The sequence below is a fragment of the Lissotriton vulgaris genome, chromosome 8 (assembly GCF_964263255.1).
Source record: "Lissotriton vulgaris chromosome 8, aLisVul1.2, whole genome shotgun sequence".
Lineage (NCBI taxonomy): Eukaryota > Metazoa > Chordata > Amphibia > Caudata > Salamandridae > Lissotriton > Lissotriton vulgaris.
The window spans coordinates 943,180,639-943,195,372 of NC_141696.1; positions in this window are offsets into that span (position 1 = coordinate 943,180,639).

Below are 14,734 nucleotides of genomic sequence, written 5' to 3' on the forward strand. Positions count from 1 at the left end.
CAGAAGTATGTCTCTGAAGCTAAGGGGTTAATATTAAACAATCATATTGTCAGCAACTATACTGTGGTACTGTATGCTGGCGGCCTAAGGGTTTGTGCTGCAGCAGGTTGCAGATGGCCCTGTATGTTTGTTGGACAAAATAAACAGGTATACTTGTTTTTCCTAACATCAAACAATATGTTGTGAGTGTTGGGTGGTAGGAATTCCATACCTGTGCCGAGTTATACTAAACTTGCCTGCTAGATTGGTTCACTCTGCTAGTCGCATCAGCTACATCATCATTTTGATCTCCATTGTCTGACCATGGCAGCCAGAACTAGGCCTAAAGCCTGCTTCCTCATACATGTATACAATACACATGTATGCTGTTCAGTTTGTTATCTTGTGTACTTATTTTATGTTATTGTAGTTCTTGTTCTAGTGCTACTAGGCCTGCATGCAACTAGACTGTTGTAGAGTAGATGCTCATACCTGAAGACAGAATAAGAGAGAAAGCTATATAGATTATTAGGATGGAAGTAGCCAAGATATCAAGAGACATATGCTTGACCTTTGTGGCGCAGGACAGTGCAGAAAGTCACCTTTTGGAGGCTGCCCTGCAATACAGGGAAAGGGCTAGAATGTGCCATGTTTCTTCAATATGACACATTCTTGTCTTTTTCCTGTGCACTAATGCCTTTTTGGCAGCCTAGCGCCAACACAGGCCCCCCATAGTGCAAGGGTGCCTATGTTGTAGGCAGAATTGTTTTTGCGCAGGAAGGGGGACTTTTCGCCACAAAAACAAGATAAGATGTTCTTGCAGTATGCAGCGCACATAGAAAGAGGAATAAACTAGAAAAAATAAAGATATTTCTCCTCTTTACGTCTCTCTCTGGAAGATGTAAGATTTTGGCCTATTCCCAGGTTTACAAGTTCTTCCCATGTAACGCCTACCCATGGCAGACTAGCCATGGGCCCCCCATCCCGCCTGAGCCCCCCGTCCCAGACCCATGCAAAATGGCTTTACATGGCTTCAAAAATCTGACTTAGAGGTTAGTGTCGCACATGTACCACATTGTGTGGTGCAAATGTGATGTAAGTCTCCCATAAATGTACCCCCAAGTCTTTTCTGCAAGTTTTAAGAAGATTAGTGAGCAGGTCTTCAATGAGCAAATTTGTGGAATTAAGGCACCAGTGTGTAGTTCTATTTCGCATTACTTCTGCTATATTTTATTTTGTAATTTAATAGAAAATGGGCAATGAATAACATGCATTCTATGACTTAAGCTCATGGTTTAGATACTTGACGGCTGGCCAATATTTAATAGAACGCAACATTGGACTTTTTTCATGTCTTCATTAGGGAATGGAAAAGGGGACCACCTGTATGATAATAGACTTGCCTTTTTAAATGAAAAAGAAGTTAAATGGGGCAGGGTCCAAACCAGAGCCAGACCTAGTGAGTGAGCCAGGCTTAGGAGTTTATTGGCTCACCACCTACACTCCTAAATAGTAGGACATGATATTCTGCAAAAAAATGACTGCTTTATTCTACTAGACATAATCTATTGATAATTAATTCACTAAATATAACACTATGCAAGGTGGAAAGGCTCACTACATTAAGGGCTATCTAGCTCTCATGTACGTATGTAAGTAGCTCTGCAGAAGATTTTAGATATGTTCATGGAAAGGGAGATTACTGTCAACACGAGAAAGATCGGGATTTGTAGAGAGAGTTCTTCAAGAAACTGCATTCTGTGGGTGTGTGCAGAAATTATGACCATGTTTTTCTTTGTGATTTAATGGATTGGGTCATATGAAGCATAAGTAGAACACTGAAGCTCAATATGCATTCAGAAAAAACAGTTTGTTTGAGACTGCTTCAAGGAAACCAAAGGTGTCTTAGTGACAGGTACTTTATAGAAGCTTAGAATGAACTACATTCATCAAGGCAATGAAATGGGGTATCGGCAACTGGTAACAAAGGTGATTTCTATAATTTCTAGACGTTATTTGCTGCAATATTTTCTCATCATATGGATGTACTATAAAACATTGAAATGATGAAAAAAAATGGGCAGGGCTTGGTTGGGTCGGATTCATCTTTATCCTACCTGTAACTTAGAGCATTTTCACGTTTCAACCTCTCACATGTTAACTGAGTATAACTGGGATAATTATGGGCCATATGTAGGTAAATGGCATTTACCGAATCGTAAATACCGAATTTTACCGATTCGGTATTTACAATTCGGTAAATGCCATGTAGGTAATCATTCTTTAAAAATTACCGAATCTGTAATATTCGGTAATTACCGAATCGTTATTTACCAATTCGGTAATTGCCATTGTTTCCTATGGGCCTTGAGGCCCATAGGAATCAATGGCAATTACCGAATCGGTAGATACCGATTCGGTAATTTTACCGATTTGTCAAGGGGGACAGGGTGTCACTTTGACACCCTGTTGCACCCCTGAATCTGGCTTGTGTGCAATGTGACACACATACATGCCCTTAGGGCATGTATGTGTGCCACATGGCACAGGTGTACATGCACAGATGTGCATGTACACAGAAATTCGATATTTACCATGCCATTGTATTTCATGGTAAATAACGAATTACTAAGGGCCTGTGGCACTGTTTCCAGTGCCACCTACATCCAAAATTTTCGATTCTGTACATTTACCGATTGGGTAATTTACCGAATCGGTAAAATTACCGATTCAGTAAATATACAGAATCGGTAATTTTCAGGCCCCCTACATCTGGAATTACAAATACCGGTCGGTAACGGCCGAAATCGGCCGTTACCGACCGGTATTTTGCCACCTACATATGGCCCTATGTTCCTTGTGAGATACATGTGTTATGTGAAACATAATAAATGAGGGGAATCAGAATGTGACTGGTGTGACTGAAATCCTGCTCACCGTATGATAAATGCTATAAATGACATAGGCTATAATGCACTTGCAATTTTCTGACTGGACTCCGCCATCTTTGGTATGGATTGTACCACCAACTAAACTCTAAGTAGGGCCCTCAGGGGCACATGCATCAACATAAGGAATTGCGATTCCTTAATAGCGATTTTTTTGAAATCGCTATTTAGGAATCGCAATTCCTTATGCATGTAGGAATTGCTAAAAAAATTGTGATTCCTACATATTGCTTAATTGCAAATAGCAAATCGCGATTCGCAGTTAAGGAACAGCATATCATTCATTTCTCTGGGCCTAGAGGCCCATAGGAATGAATAGGAATTGCATGCACAATTTGCGAGTATAAAATAGGTACTCGCAAATTGCGCATGCAATTTCAAGGGTGCAAGGGGGCCAAAAGGCTACTCTGCTGCATCCCCGAAATTGGCATGTATGCACAAGTGGTGCATACACATGCCCCAAGGGTGCCACATGGCACTTCGAAAAATGCAGTTTTGTGCATTTTTCAAAGTATTTACAAATTACCATCAACTTGAAGTTGATGGTAATTTGTGATTCCAAATTTCGACACTCAATTTGGAGGTGCATAATGCATTGCATTTAGGGAATTGCAATTTGCGATTCCCTAAATGCATGCGCAAAATAGGTATTCACAAATTTTGCCATTACCTATTTTGCAATTTAGCATTTGGGTTCACGTATCCCAAATGCAAAAATACCGGTCGCATAGGGGCCGATTCTGCGTATCGCCCATTTGTGACCGGTATTTTCGTTGATGCATGTGCCCCTCAGTCCTTGTACATTTTTCTATGTCATGAACACTCTGACAAGTCCCATTTAGATTTCTTCTATTTTCATTATGTGGATGGACTTTGATTCACAGAATGCCAGGGGTAGCCGATCATATGTCCTTTGACTCATTGCGACATTACAGGAAGTGACATCCCTTGATCTTATTGACATCTCAGCAAGTGACATTACATGACCTTTAACTCTGATCTTGTGCTAACACAAGAAGTGGCATATGCCGCATTGAAACACAGGACATTACACAAGGTTACATTGTAGATTAAATGCAATGCTAATTTAAATAAAACACGTTGATATTTCATTAGAACACCTGTAAACACCCTAATTTAAACTCCATTAAATATAATTAACCCAAATCTTGTCACTTTGCTACCAAACGATTGGAAGATAAAAAGTGCACATGAAACTTAAAATTAAGATGCAAAGCTGCTAATAAATACTGCTCTAATAAATAAAATATGCAAGTCAAGAAGACAGTGGCAACATGGAGTGGAATCAGAGAATTATTGTCACTGTTACTAGTGATCATATAAAGTAGTGGCAGTGACGCTTTGAAGCACATGCGCAGTAATGTAGTTTTATGCTGTGTACAGGCTGTAAACGAAGGTGAAATGGAGATAGGAGCAGAATGGGCCATGTTGTCTTGTGCCTAAGTTCTGAAATATAAAGTGCTCTTCATTTAAAAGCCATAGTAGGCTGAAAGTGTCACACACACAAGTTGTAGCTTATTGGCAGGTACGTTAAAGATTGACACATCATTCATGACCAAAAATGAGAACACGTTGGCTGCCTGAATGTCTGGGTTTCTGCTGGAGGGCGTTTTCCCTAGCTGCTCTTGGAAAAAATCTGAAATTGGTGAAAACTTTTACACCAACTAAATTCCTACTAAATGAAAATATACTAGGTTCAGAGGTCTAAGATAATATAGAGTACTCACTACAAACCATCACACTTTTGGCAAGAATTCCAAACTTGATCTGTGAGACTTCACATTCAAAATCAGTTTTCACTTCTCCCACCAGCCCACAAATGCATGGTTTCTGTCATGCATTTTAGTAGCGAGTAAGATTATTTTATTGTAACATTCACTAGAGGAGAGTTTCAGCCCAGAAATTATGAGACAAGTAGGATAACTATCCAAAATGATTAAATGTAGAGTTTTTAACAATTTCCAAAAACTGGATCTCCCAGCTACAGAAAAATGATTCTGGCATCTAGGGCAGTAGCTTTATATTATGACAAGGTGAACTATGTGTTATATGACCTCATCAAGCAACATTGTCAGTCAGTACTGGCATTTTAGCCAATTAGCCAATGTATTGTTGAATTCTGGATGATGTAGTTTCTCTTATCATCATTGATAATTTAGTGGGTATGCTACTGCAAAGATATTAATCATGACAGATGTTTGTACTTTGCATAATTAGGCTGCTAAACATTACCTAGTATAAGAGTAAGCATGAGGGTAGTGTACTGTTAAAGGTGATTCTATTACAGAAGAAAGCGCTCTTAAAAATCAAAGATGTTTGCGATCAGTTGCAGCTCCTGCTGTGGTCATTAAGAAAAGGGTTTCTGTGGTCTTTGGTCATACATTAATTGTATTTCTACCATACTCAATTGAGAACTTTTAACACAAAGAAATGCCCAACATTTACCTGATGTAATATGGACAGGCACTTGTATTTGCTAAAATCGGGAGTTTGATGACGGATGGGCAAGTTCAGAGGCAGCAACGCAGTGGCAGGACAGGGAGTTAGCATGTACAGGAAAATGAAGGGGGAAGAGGCAGGGGCAGCAGCAAAGCTGCAATAGAGTGGCAGCACAGGGTAGAGATGCAATAGTGTGATAGTACAAGGCAGTGGCAGCACAATGGACCAGTGAGGGATAAATGGGGCACACATATGGAGAACAGGGGTCACACATATGGAGAACAGGGGTAAGGGTTAAGGGCAGTGACAGCAATGGAAGACAGTGGTAGTACAACTGCCTAGTGAGGGAGAATGGGCACACACAGACAGAAAAGGAGGTGTGGCAGAAGAAGCAACCGGGAGCAGTGGCAGCACAGAAACAGTGGCAGCACTGAAGACCAGGGACAAAGGGGACAGGGGCATGCACACCAAGAACAGGGGCAGGGGGAGAGGTCAATCAATCAAACAATCAGGGATTTGTGAAGCAGGCTACTTACCCATGAGAGTCTCAAGGCATTGGGTCATGAACAGACAAAGAACAAGAATCTAGCTGCTCTCTCCCCGATCTCCATCGGTATCCCTCAAGGATCCACTATGTCCCCTACCCTCTTCCATTTCTACCTCAAACACTTAGCTCGGCCAACATCTCCTTCCACATTTATGCTGATGATACTCATATCTACATTACAATCTCCTCTCTTGAGGAGATCAACTATCTAAATGATGCTCTGAAACTGGCCAACAACCAGCTCAAACTGAATGCCCAAAAAATGGAGTTTCTTCTCATCTCCGCCCCAAAAAATCTAATGATATCCTGGAATGGACTAACTCCATCACAGCACTCACTCCACCCCTACCATAGATGACTCTGCCATATCTCTCGGGATTACTTTGGACCACTGCCTGAACATGACTGAACATATCAACGCGATCGCCAAAACTGCTAGATTTCATCTGAGTCAAATAAAACCCTTCCTTGAAACTGCCGACCTACAAACCCCTGTGCAGGCATTAGTTATCTCCAGAATTAAATATGGCTGCTCCACATTATCTGGCTTACCCAATACTACAACAGCCCCCCCTTATAGCTTGCCTCAATGCAGCAGCTAGACTTGTATCTGGCATAGGAAAATTTGATCATATCTCACCACACATGAAGGCCTTGAACTGGCTTCCCCTTGAAGGCAGAATTCAACTCAAGCTGGCTTGCATCACACACAAAGCCTTGTACACAAACTCACCCGCCTATCTCGACCAGAAAATGGTGTTATCTGGGAGATCCAGAAACTCACGATCCTCCAGAGACTTTGTGTTCCAGGCACCCCGCTTCTGCAAGGTAAAAAAACACATTTGTGCATTCTCTGGGGCTTTACCAAGAATCTGGAACTCGCTTCCCTCCTCCATCAGAAGATTACCTTCTCTGGCGCTCTTCAAAAAAGAAGCTAAACCATTCTTAATGAGCAAATTCCTCCAATAATGCTCCCTTGGTGCACATGAATTACAGTAGGAGGGTGAACCCGGTAGTCAAGGGACCTGGGTAGTTTTGTGTTATAGACAGAGTGGTCCCAGACCTAATGGGATTACTTTACATTCAGTAAAAAAATCTTAAACCAAATTACTTATGAAACACTATTGTTTATTCCGATAGTGTAAATACGTTTTGCACTGTATTTTTTCTTTTTGGGGTGTATACACATATAAATAATTAATACACATCTTAACAGTGTCCACTGTACAGGAAAGGGGGGTAGGGGTGGTGCAGTGTTGGGAAGGTGTGGGTAGGTTCAAGTGACAATCCAATTGTAAATTGCTTCCAACAATTGAAAATGGCTTCCCAGGGGAGCCTAACCGGAATTAATCAAAAATCATATTTAACATTGGTATAGCATCATAAATGACAGGTGTACTAAGTCACACTCCGATCATGTGCTGTGGCTGATAGTCGACGTTTCGACCCTCATTGTAGGGATACTACCCCTTACATGGCGAGTCTTCCTCAGGACAGTGAGAGGGTGGGGAGGTTTTTTGGGTGGGCGGTTCCTAAAGGAGAAATGTATTTACAGGGGATTATTTAGTGATCACCAAATGATGACTAATTACACAAAGTTACATAAAATTACAACATACATTGGTAGATCCAATGGTTAGTGCCAGAGGACCTTAAGATGGAGTAGCAGGCTAATTCATGTCGGTACAGGATCATTGGTAAATGATAATTTGCAACCATTCAAAAGTACGGCATATGACTAAGGATGAGTTTCAGGTGACATCGCTGGTTAAGGTTGAAAGGGCCACGGCATATTTATGGGAGACGTCAAAACATCAAGCTATGTATATTAATGCACAGAATTCATAGATTTACCTTGTGTTCAGATCATTTAATGGTCTGTCGTGAGACGGAATACATGTTTAACAAGGTCATTCCTACAGAAATGAATAGACAAATACAATCGTTAGAATCAGATATTTTGGATAATTATGCTGGGGGGGGCTAACGGCGCCTTATCGGTACAATTACCTGATAAAGAGTCCGTAAAGCTGCTAGATTCTTGTAGATGCGGATGCACTCTAAAATTGGTCCTGTGGCCGGGGCTCCTCATGGGTAGACAATCTAAAGAGGAGTAGGATAATTTTTAGGCTTGTAAAATAATTAAAATTATTTCAAGGTTCACAATTTAAGTTGAACAGAAATCGGGCTGATTACCTGTTTATGAGCGTACCGGTCATTGCACGGGTGATGGTTTGTTCCTGACTCGGTCGCTGTAAAGGAAGGAAGGAGCATGTCAGACCGCATCGAGTACGAACTATATTAGTGGGCTCGATGGATGAAATCACAAGGAGGCATCTTTTACCTAAGGGCGCGGGTCAGTCTACTTCATACCCGGCATCCTGCAACTCCCGTGGCAAATGAAAAGAGTAGCGCACGAGTTAACCGGGGGTTGCGATAAAAACGCTTCCGCACCATGTGACCGCGCGGGCAATAGAAGAAAGCCTACGCTGGTTGTCACGATGAACGGGGGATGGGGAGGGAAAGGGAAAGCAATGGAGGACAGTGGCAGAACATGGGCAGTGACAGCAAACAGATAAGGGAGGGAGAAGCTTGGGCACACTCACACAGAATGGGGGAACGTTAGAGGTGGCAAGAACATGGGCAGCAATAAAGGGAAGCCCCAGCTCTGGGACAGTGTCAGCCCAACAGGTCTCTAAAGGTCGGACAAGTGCATGCATATGAAGTTTGAGAGGGTAGGGAGCATGGACATGGGCAGCAAAAGATGGTGCTGGCAGCACAACGGGTGAGAGGTGAGACAGAGGCACGCACACAAAAATGGGGCAGGTGTGCAAGGGCAATGACAGAGGGTAGTGGAAATACAGCAAAAGGGACCAAGCAGAAAAGGAGGGTCAGCAATAAATGGCAGTGGAAGATTAGGGGTTGTGGCAGCACAACTGACAAGAGAAGGCAACAGGTACAGGAACATGGAGAACTGAGTGCAGTTGGGCAGCGTCCGGGACTACAATGTAGGGCAGACGTAACATAAGGGTAAAAAGGGAGGAGTTAGTGACATGGACATAGGGAACAAGGAGAAGGGGCTGGTGCGGAATTAGCAATGACAGAACAGTAGAAGCCGCAGTACAATGGACCAAGGAGCGAGGGGTGGGGGCACACATTGAGAATGTGAGAGGAGGATGAAGCAGAGGCAGTTACACAGGTCAGTGGCCGTACACGTGCAGAATAGCAAATATAGACCAGGAAGGTGGGGCAGGTGTGTCCACATAGAGAAATGAGGGTAGAGAAACTGTGGCAGGGCCAGCAAAGAAGGACAGTGGCAGCACAGGAGCAGTGGCAGCAAAACAGGATAAAGAGGGAAAGGCAGTGGCCTGCAGATGGAGAACAGTGGGCAGAGGGAAGGGGCAGGGACATCTATGGAGGAAAGCTGCAGAAGAGGTGCAGTGAAAGGACAATGACATAAGGAGGGAAGGGGCGGGGACATGCACACAGATAACCAGGGCAGTGAGGAGGTGGCAAGGGGAGGGACTAAAATGGAGAGAAAAAATGGAGAGAAGTAGCAACGTAGAGGCAGTGGCAGATCAACCGATCTGGGAGGAAAGCAGCAAGGGCAGCAAACAGAGAACTGGGGGCAAGGGTGCAGGAGCAGCAAAAGAGTGCAGTGGCAGCACAGGTGCAGGACAGAGGACCAAGGAGGGAGGGATTGGGAGGAGGAATGCAAAAGGTGAACAGTGGGCATGGAGGCAGGGGCAGCATTCATGGCTAGTGGCAGTCCTTAGTTAAGGGCTGCACAACAGACCAGGAGTGACATGCAACGGTGCACATGTGCAGAACATGGTTGGGGGAAGGGGAATCAATGAATGTCAGTGCCAGCACAAGGCAGTGGCAGCACAACAGCAAACAAGGAGTTAGAAGATAAGGGTATGCAGACAGATAACAGACAGTTGGGGCAGATGCAGGAATAGAGTGCTCTGATAACAGAGGAACACTGGCAACACAATGGACAAGGGAGGGAGGGGGCAGGGGCACACACACAAGAAACAGGTGGTAAAAGGGAAAGGTATGGGCGGAAACTGAGCGCTGTGGTAGCATAGGGGCAGTACCAGCACAAGGGATCACAAAGGGCAGGTGGATTGGGGTAGGGACACGCAGACAGAGAACAGAGGGCAGGCAGGAGCGGTTCAGGAGGATGAGCCCCAATCTGAAAAGAGAAGGCAGGCTAGCATGGGCAGGGGCAGCAAGCTGGCCAGAGAAGATTGGATGGAGGAAGCAGGGACATGCAGATGGAGAACAGAGGGCAGGTGGGATGGGGACAGGTGCAGGGGAAGTAAGCTGACTATGTAGGACAGGCTGCAGTGGTGTCGGTCTCCTGTTCAACTGTGCAGGTTTACCCTGGTCCACATTCTGCTTTCTCATGGCCAAAGGCCATGTGCATTACGGGAGTTTGCTGAATATGATGAGAAAAACCACAATGGACAAAAAAAACAGTGCAGTAAGGTATGGTAATGTGATTTCTTACATTAAAAAAATGCAAAAATTCTCTAAAAAATAATGTGATAGTTAGGTATAATGAAATCTTAGGTTATGTTAAACAGACCTAGAAATTCACCAATAAAAATAAATGTATTTTAGTTAGGTGTTGAAATCAGTTAAAAACCAATAGACATCTGAAAATCGCCAATTATAGTTTACTGAGCTAACTATAGCTGACACCCCATCTTGCACTTCTTATGGCCTCCCATATTTCCTCACTCATGACATGATGGTGCTTTCTTTAAATGCATAAAATATAGCACGAAATGATGGATTTACATTTCTCCCATTTACGTGGAATTTCACGTAATATTGTGGAAAGTTTGCGGAGTTACTTGAAAGCAAATAAAGCAAATTTCGCATTCCTAGTAAAATTATACTTTCATGCTTAGTTTGTTAGTACATTTTCATCAGTTTTTGCCAGATCGTTTGGCAAACTTTTCTGTGAGAAGTAAAATGTGATATCAATCACCATTTTACCCCCTATTACCGTATTTCTTCCCAAGAATGGATGTTCAGAAACTTGGCATCCAAAAACTAAGATGGATGATTTAGTAGATTTGCAAGTTTTGTGCACATCTGCTAATGGGTCAAAAGTTGTAAGTAAATCAAAAAACTATTTTTCAATGGAAAGTTCGACTGAATCATAAATACACAGTAGTGACCACCAATATGTGATATTAGTTAAAATACAGCTATGGGTACAAGCTAAAACATAACTCAAACACCAAGTGCAATGAAGCAATTTGCACCAATGCCGATGCAGGGCAGATGGCAAATGAACAGAATGATGATGCCACTATCGTCAGACATCAATTCGAAAATACCTACAAAACAATAAAACATCTTACTTGTGAACAAGTCAATGCACGGAAGGATCCTAATTTAGAAATAATTGCCGGGCACTGGAAGTCAGAATAGATGGTCAAATTCAGATGTTTTGGTATTTAATTTGCTTGATTTTCTAGAATTTTTAGCAACTTGAGCTTTGATCAACCCTTTTCTCGTTTGGGACATCCATGGATGAGTGAGGAAAGGAGGAGGAATGTGCAAAGGACAAAGATGCTCTGTCTGTAGCTGCAAATCTGCTGCTTGTGATAAGGTTCTTTACTACATCTCCAAGTATCTTGGACATGGTTATAACGGCTGCCCTTCTATTGCTTCTCTCTTTTTCCAACTGCGAGTATATAGAACAATCTGAGGACATTAGCACATTAGTGGGCAACAAAGGGGCATCTTTATAAGCCCCAATCACTATCAAAATGTCACTTTTTAAGACATTGTGGTGGTAATAGGGGCTTCTCCTTATTTATGAGGCAGCGCTAAGCCACCCATGGGTATTCGTTCGCGCTCTATAAATGTCAGTAAATAAATAAATAAGCAGCACACATAGAAATAACAAACCACAATTCCAGAAAGTTTATGTGCAGCAAGGGACACCTTCCTACACATAAACAATCTTCCCCTGCAATGCAATAATGCAAGGGTGCCTGCCTTGGCGCTAGGCAGCTTAATTAGCGCCAGCACAGGGGGAAATGCAGGACTGCGCCATATCCTTGTCAATACGGTGCAGCCCTGAGATACAGAAGTGGCAGAGCGTGCCGTTAAGCCAAAGAGGCTAACGCCGCGCCCCACTACTTCCTCATAAATATGCCACAAAGTATTTTATTATTTTGTTACAATAGAATAACTACTAAATATTCCCTTTTTAGATACAATATTTAGACATTTATTGAGTGAATCGACATTTAAACAGATACAGGACAAGGGCACTTACTGTTGCATGAACCTTTTTGTCCCATGTTGAAAGTGAAAGACATTTTCCATTGGGTCTCAAGCAACTTTCCGTTAATACTCTTGAAAATATTGTAATGATGTGAGATGCAAAAATGTAATTCAATGTGTCTTCATTGGTGCCTGAAAGCATTCAACCTTATATTTAGAACAGGCGATGAAGATGCATCAACCAGCAGTCATGCAGTTACATAATTCATTTACATAATGAACCATTAAATAGATTGCATCAAACTGATTCACAAAGATCTCCTCTGAAATATAATAGTCGAATCCTATTGTGAGCAGCTAGTTCACTCTTTGTTACAGTGCGACTACATACAATAATAGAAGAAAGGCTTAAGAGCTGGAATTTTGTAGGATGGATAGTTCTTTTCCGTTTTTAAGTATTGTTAGAAGTCAAAGCCCATGCTATCTAATTCCTAAAGTTCACAGTATCATTGAAGCAGTTTTAGGTGTTTAAAGAATGTTAGAATAGATGATGGAAACAATTTGGATGTTCTTTGGATTCTTTGGAAGAGTGGTGTTGTACATGTGTAAAGGCTTAGAAAGCAACCTTATGGAAGAAGAAGTGATGATGTTGGTCTTAATAATGTTGTTCAAGATTGTGCGATAGCGTGCTTCAAACAGTGCCCTTGTATATTGGTCATCTTGACCTGTTATGTAATCTATCGTTTGATATAATGGATTGTGTTTGTAGGCAGAAGTTGAGAAAATTAGATAATCCCCATATGAACAAAACCCACACTCACATTCTCTAATTGATATGGCCAGAGGCTCTATATAAACATTGTACATATTGGGGTTCATTTTATATCATATTTTTATGCTTGTTCAAGATAATATTCCAGAAATATTTACTAATCATACCAGAAAAGTCAGCGAAGTAATAGACAATATAGTGATTACTTAAGGGGCGATTATGATGAGTGACCGAAAGCCTCCAACCGCGTAATTACAATCCAGGTGGTTGGAATAAAAACGGCCTGTCATTCCAGCTGGATTCCAACGGGCTCAAGCAGCCCGTCCGCCAGTCGGAAACCAGCCTGTAATCCCAATGGACGGCAAGTCCGCTGTTGGGAATACGATGCTTGGTTTCCGACAAGCTTTCCATGCCGGTCTTTCCGACATAGAAAGCATGTTGGAAAGCGAGTTTGGGGGCCCTTAGAAGTACTCTTCTCTCCTTGTGGCCTCTCAGTCTGCATCCGAAGCAGTGCACGTAGGGTAAGCTGAGGTACCTCAGGGTATATATTTTAGCAATGCGTGCAGGGCAAAGTTAAGTGTGAAAGTTTTTGAGCTGTGTATACTTATAGTATGGGTTTCAGTTAATTACCTTAGTAAATTCTTAGATCTGCTCCCATTCCTTGTCCTGTATGACTTCACGTAATTGCAGCTCCCAGGTAGCTTTAAGAGCAGAAATAGTGCAGAAGAAGAAGGGAGAAATGGTCTGTACATACATCTCACCTCACTAGATCTGAGGTGCAGGTGATAACAAACCCACCTAGTCTGAGGTGTTGAATACTTTACTGACACACTGGATAATCCAACACCTCAAACTAGGTGGGTTTGTTAACACCTGAATATCAGATCCGGTGGACTGCGGCATATGTGGAATTCAGGCAGATAGATCTAAATATTATATTAAGCAAAGTGTTGTCTCTACTATATTATTAAACCTTACTTTAAATTACAAAATGTTTATGGGATCAGTTTTGTAACAACTAACCTGTGGGCCAGATATTAACATGTTATTGAAAAGAGGTACTTAATTCCCTGTTTGGGAAGATTGGGAGAAAGGACACCATCAATTATTTCATTGGTTCAGGCATGTCAGATGTGTGTCAGGGCCCAAGAATAAACAAATCTACTTCACAGTATAATAAAAATGTCCTACAGGGAAAGATAACTTATAGTAATGGTTCTTCACTCAGCATCTGAAGAATGGCATTTCCATGTTAGGGGTCCCTATTAATGAGAAACACAAATATGGCACACTTGCTATTTAATCTAAATATAGGGTTTCTGCTTGATAAGCTCCTATGTGCAAGTTTTAGATTCTGCGATCCGGTGGCGCTATGAGCTGAAGAAAAGTGAAAAGGATTCCATGGTGCAGACTTGGGCAAATTCTCCTCCTTTTGTGATTTTACTTTGGCGCTGAACTACTTTGATTTACAGGAAGAGCTTGTGATTCCCCTCTCTCCTTTAGAATGTAAAAGCTTCATAATAAGTACTGGTAGAGTTATTAGTAACCAGAAAAATCGCATGTGTTGTATGAGGCAGAAAAGAATTGCAGTGATTTCCCTATCTTGTCATCCCAAGGTAGCCCGGAAGTATGAATGAATGAATGAATGAATGAATGAATGAATGAATATATTTTATTGTATCAATTAACAAAAATTGTTACAAAAAGTGTCCTATAAAATATCCACAAAACTTGCTTGCTACAGTAATCATCGTTAACTGCTACAAATTTGGA